Below are 6,388 nucleotides of genomic sequence, written 5' to 3'. Positions count from 1 at the left end.
TAACATTCTAAGATTCCAAGTGTGTTAGTCTTCCCAGGGACACATGTAGACTCTTTGAATAGTAGAATCATGTCTTATCTTTATCTCTCATAGTGCCAAGTAAAGAACTAATATAGGAGGGGCAGCTAGGTGACACAGTGGATAGAGCACCCACCCTGGATTCAGGAGGACCTGAGTTCAAATCTGGTCTCAGACATATAACACTTAACTAGCTGTGTGACCCTGGGCATGTCACTTAACCACATTGCCTAACCAAACAAAAACAAAAACAAAAGAACTAATACATGGTAGGTATGGGAGGGGGGAACATTACTGAAGAAAGTATTACTCTTATTAGGGTAGAGGGTTCATCAGTTCAACAGTTCCTAATTGTAGATGTGAGGGTGTGTGCACACATCTAGTGATCGTAAAAGGATGTTGGGCCTAGAGGCTGGCTTTCATGGATGGTCCCTACAAAATAAGGACCCCAATAACCTGGAGGCCAGGGACTCCTCCAAACCCCTCGAGCCTCAAAGTTTATTTTGCTCTGTCCTGACAACCAGCCCTGTCCATATTTCTCCAGGAGAGCTGGAGCTGGCTATCAGCCATGCATTCTTTCTATTCCTAATCTTTCAGGATTGAGTAATTCCCCATAAACAAAGAAAGTAAACTCTTTTAGCCCTGGCCTCTTTTAATACTTTAGCCCTTCGGTGTTCCCTGTCTTTACTGTGGGGTCTTCAGTGTTTTCCAACAGCCTAATTCCTTCTTGTTTTTTAATAAATCCCAGTTTCCGTTGCAGCTTTCCTCTACTTCCTAGTGCTTCGACCTTCCTTGTCACTGTTTTTTCCCCTGATCCCTCCCAGGTGGTAAGAGTTTTTTTGGCTTCGGAAAAGCTTATGAATCATAGCATCTCAGAGTGGGGAATGACCTCAGGGGTCACTTAATTCAATCCCTACTCAAACTAGGAATCCTGTCCACATTCCCACAAGAAATCATACTGGCTCTGCTTGGAGACCTTCAGTTTGTTTTTCAGTCCTGTCTGACTCTTCATGACCCCATTTGGGGTTTTCTTGGCAAAGATATTGGAGTGGTTTGCCATTTTCTTCTCCAGCTCATTTTACAGATGAAGAAACTGAGGCAAACAGGGTTAAGCGACTTGTTCAGGGTCATACAGCTAGTAAGCATCTAAAGCCTGATTTGAACTCAGGTCTTCCTGACTCCAGGGTTGGTACTTTATCCTCTGAGCAACCTAGCTGCCTCAATGGGGACAGAATGGTTCAATTAGACAGTTTTATTATGAATCAATCAAAATCTTAGGTTTGAGGGTTAGACTGTAAAGACCCTGATAGCTGAGAGTCAGGGATACTTCCCCTCTTCCCATCCTATTTCAGCTACCCTATTGAAAGCTGACCTTTTCTGTTCCATTCTTGATAGATTAATTTACTTTGATCTCAAGGTCATAGATTTAGAGATAGAAGGAGCCTTAGAGGTTATTTAGAATAATTCCTATCTTTTACAGATGAAGAAATAAAAAAGAGCTTCGGTATGATTTATCCTTACTGAGTAGGAAAATGATGTATCTCTCTGTGGAGTACCCTTGGGTACTCTTAGGAACACTGTCAGACTGGCTGGCACGAGGCTGTGAAGAAATAGATTTTTTGGGGGGTAGCTAGATGGCTCAGCGGATAGAGCGCTGGGCCTGGAGTCAGGAAGACCTTAGCTCAAATCTGGCCTCAGACACTTACTAGTTGTGTGACCCCAGCGAGTCACTTAACTCTGTTTGCCTCAGTTTCCTCATTTATAGAACGAGCTTGAGAAAGAAATGAAAAACCACTCCAGTGTCTCTGCCAAGAAAACTCTAAGTGGGGTCAAAAAGCATTAGACATGACTGAAACAACTGAACAACAACAATATTTCTTGGATATTTTCAGCATCACAGAATATCAGATTTGGAAGAACATCAAATGTCAGAGCTAGAAAAGACTTTAGAACATAAAATATCAGACTTAAGTGGGACTTTAAAACAGAATTTTAGAAAGGAGGACTTTAGGAATAATTTAATCTATCCCTCTTATTTTATAGCTGAAGAAATTGAGGCCCTAAAACCATACCTCATGAGTCCCCACTGGTGTATTTATTTAACTTGTCTCTAGTCAGTCAGCTGAGATAATTAGCTCAACCCAAAGGCATATACTGAAATGATACAGTAAGAAAAGCAGCAGAAAAACATGTCCTCCCACAAACTTGGGGTGCAGTCTATCACAAGTGCCTATCATTAGGAAGAGAGACCATACATGGAGTTCAGAAATAGAGAGGTATACTGAGGTATGTGGCCAAGGTCATTTACACCCCTAGTGACAAAGAACTCCTCTCCATTCAATGTCTTCTCATGATGTCTTTGCCCAGCATGATGGGGAGCATGGTATCTCTGTTGATCACTCACTCTGTTGGGCCCCTTGAGTCTGCTATAGGACTGGGCATGGTAAGTCATTGTCCCCACTGCCTCTCCTTTGAGCTCAATTCACATCTGACTGTGCACTTTTGGAAAGAACTGGTGCCCCCGACCTAAGCGTTCCTCCACTCCCGGGCTTTCCATCTCCTGAGCAAGATGCCAGCTCTAGGCCCTTTATGCCTCTTTCACACATAGAATTTCTTTCCCAGACTAGGACTAAATGGCAAAAATGCACATCACTTCTCTATTTTCGAGAACCAAGTCATTGCCTTTGCTGACTTCCAGATGTAATTCTCCAGAATGGCCTTGGTATTATTCATAACTCCTCCTCAGGGAAATTGTAGGCTGTTTTCAACCTCAACTGGGGGGAGGAGCCAGAGCCCATTTATTGGGCTGATTCTCCTCCAGCTCTGAGGCTCCCGGGTGTGTGGTACACGTTTCCTCCTTTCCACTACTTTGCTGGGACAGTGGGCAGAAAGGGAGTTAGGGAGTAAATCATATACTAGCTATTCTATGTCAGGAGAAGAAAGGGTCATATATTATCTATGGAGCGTGTGTTTTGGGCTTTCAAACCAGCCTGTGAATGAGACCTGAATCTTAAGATACCAGATATCAAACTCTCACAGCTGTTTTGTCCTCTGCAGGGTGCCTCTAAAACACTCAAACTAGTCATCGTGGTTTAATCTTAGTCTCATCTCCCAGGCTAGACTCCTGGGGTTTGGCAGTTTTTTATTCAGAGAAGGCAGCTAGGGGATTTCAAAGCCTCAGGCTTTTTTGCCTGATTCATCCACCCCTAACCCCTTCTTATGCCTAGAGGATTCCAGGAAACTGGAACACATTTCAAATTTATTCCACAGTGTGCTTTACCTAGAAGAGAGGTCTGAAGGGAATGTGGGTGAGAGCCACTGGGAGGGCCCTCCAGCTAGCTGCCCCTTAGGATCATAGGGTTTAGAGGTAGAAAGTGCATTAGACATCATCTTATTTTAAAGAGGAGGAAACTGAATCTCAGAAAGGGGATTTGCCCAAGGTCATAGAGCAAGTTGGTAGCAGAGAAAAACCTCATACCCAGGTGTCCTGTTCATAAGATTAGGAGAAATTGGAAGAATCTTAGAATATAGGATGCACAACAGCCCTGGAGTCAGGAAGACCTGAGTTCAAATGTGACTTCAGATATTTACTAACTGTGGGACACTGGACAAGTCACTTAGCCCTGATTGCCTTAAATATATACATATATACATACATATGCACATATACATATACATGTGTAAAAAATGCAGAGCTAGAAGGGACCTTGGAAATCATGTAATCCTGGGATCCTTAACCTGGGGGTCCAAGGATGTGGACAGATTTCAGGGGGTTCATGAACTTGAGTGGGAAAAAAATTACCTCTTTATTTTCACTAACCTCTAACTGAATTTTTAGTATTTCCTTTCATTATAAATGTAGATAACAAACTTTATTCTGAGAAAGATTTTGTAGACTTCACTAGTCTGCCAAAGGGGTCCATGGCACAAAGAAGGTTAAGAACCCCAGATGTAGTCAAATATTCTCCTTTTATTTAAAATATTTTAAAGATTTATTTTTTATTCTCTTAAAATCTATTAGCAAACACAAATATTCAGATATGTAAACAAGACCAAAATGAAGAAAACAATTATATATTACATATATTAGAACATATGTCACACATATGTCACAAATATCATTATACCATATTTTATGTTATATATAACATCACATATAATAGTATATGAAATATATTATAGGATATATCATGTATATTATAATATTACAAATGTGTATAAAATGAGGGGCATGTTGGAGCCAACTGAAACTGGCTCACAAGAGACAATTATAAAATTTTCAGTATGAGCATTTATATTTCTGAAATCAGTAAATGCTACACATTAGGGTTTGATTTATTATTTTACTGATTGTCTAGCCTTATGAAACTGATGGAGAAAATGTTAATAATGCAGGTTAAAATTAACTGTGTTATAGGTACATGCATACATATGTACGTATATATATACACATATATGTGTGTGTGTATACATATATATATATATACACACACATACATACATATACATTTTTTTTCCTACAGCTTGTTAAACATTTACCAGCACATACCTGTATACACATGAGCTTCCAAAGACATTCCATGGAGGGAGTACTAAGTTGCTCTGGTTGTTTCTGGCCAATCACATTTAGCCAAGCATTGAGGGACCTAGGAGCATTGGGATAAAGAATTAATACCTTCATTGGTCCTTTGGTCCTGTGATGGCAGCAAGGATTATCTATGTCAAGGTGATTGGCCTTTGAGCCAGGATGAGCTACTCACTCAGCAGACTTTAAAAAGGGAAGACAGCTACCTCTTTTCTTTTCCTTCCGGTCTCCAGAATGGGTATAGCAAAAAGCTCTCTCCCTGGATTTCCCTGTAAAGAGTTAGAGAGGGATGGGCACCCTTTCCCTCACTCCAGTAGAAATAGCAAATCACTTGCACCCAAGGGCCAGCACATGTATTGGCTTTTGTGAGCTTGAGATTATATCTGAAAGACATGGGAACTGATCGGGTATGTAGGACAAAGGAGGGTGAAGAATTGAGGATTATCCCAAGGTTATGAACCTGGGAAACTAGGACAATGGTAGTATCTTTGTCAGAAATAGGGATATTTGGAATAGGGGAGGGTTTGGAGGGAGAGATAATGAATTCTCTTTGTCTATGGAAGTGCCAATTTTATTTGGTGTTTTTTAAGTTTAGAATAAAAAAAATTAAGTAATAACAAAAAAATGAGTTCTATTTTGGACACATTGAGTTTGAGGTAGCTCTGTGGCAGCCAGTTTGAAACATCCAATAATTTAAAACCATCAGCAAGCATTATCTGTAATGGGGATAAGCTAGAAGCCTTCTTAATAAAATCAGAGGTGAAACAAGGATGCTCATTAATTAATAACTTTAGCAAAATTCCAAGATATAAAATAAACCCACATAAATCATCAGCATTTCTGTATATTACCAGCAAAGTCCAGCAGCAAGAGATAGTGAAATTCCATTTAAAATAACTGTAGGCAATATGAAATACTTGGGAGTCTATCTGCCAAGACAAACCCAGGAACTATATGAACACAATTACAAAACACTCTTCACATAAATAAAGTTAGATCTAAACAACCGGGAAAATACTACTTGCTCATGGGTAGGCTGAGCCAATGTAATAAAAACAACAATTCCACTTAAATTAATTTACTTATTCAGTGTCATACAAATCAAACTACCAAAAATTATCTACAGCATTAGAAAAAATAAGAACAAAATTCATCTGGAAAAAAGGTCAAGAATATCAAGGGAATCAATGAAAAAAAAATATGAAAGAAGGTGATTCAGCCGTGTCAGATCTCAAATAGTATTACGAAGTGGTAATCATTAAAACAGTCTGGTACTGGCTAAGAAATAGAGTGGTTCTCCAATTGATAAATGGTTAAAGGTTATGAACAGGCAGTTTTCAGATGAAGAAATTAAAGCTATTTATAGTCATGAAAAAATGCTCTAAATCATTATTGATTAGAGAAATGCAAATTAAAACAACTCTGAGGTATCACTTCACACCTATCAGATTGGCTAATATGACAAAAAAGGAAAATGATAAATGTTGGAGAAGATGTGGGAAAATTGGAATACTAATGCATTGTTGGTGGAGTTGTGAATTATTCAGCCATTCTGGAGAGCAATTTGTGGCTATGCTCAAAGGGCTATAAAACTATGCAAGTCCTTTGATCCAGCAATACCACTGCTATATCTGTATTCCTAAGAGATCATAAAAAATGGAAAAGGACCCACATGTACAAAAATATTTATAGCAGCTCTTTCTGTGATGGCAAAGAACTGGAAATTGAGGGGATGCCCATCAGTTGGGGAATGGCTGAACAGGTTGTGGTATATGAATGTAATGG

This window comes from Vombatus ursinus, unplaced genomic scaffold (genome assembly GCF_900497805.2).
Source record: "Vombatus ursinus unplaced genomic scaffold, bare-nosed wombat genome assembly UNPS02014793.1, whole genome shotgun sequence".
In the NCBI taxonomy this organism is placed as follows: Eukaryota; Metazoa; Chordata; class Mammalia; order Diprotodontia; family Vombatidae; genus Vombatus; species Vombatus ursinus.
The sequence above is the reverse complement of the archived record's forward strand: the minus strand, read 5'-3'. Positions refer to the sequence as shown.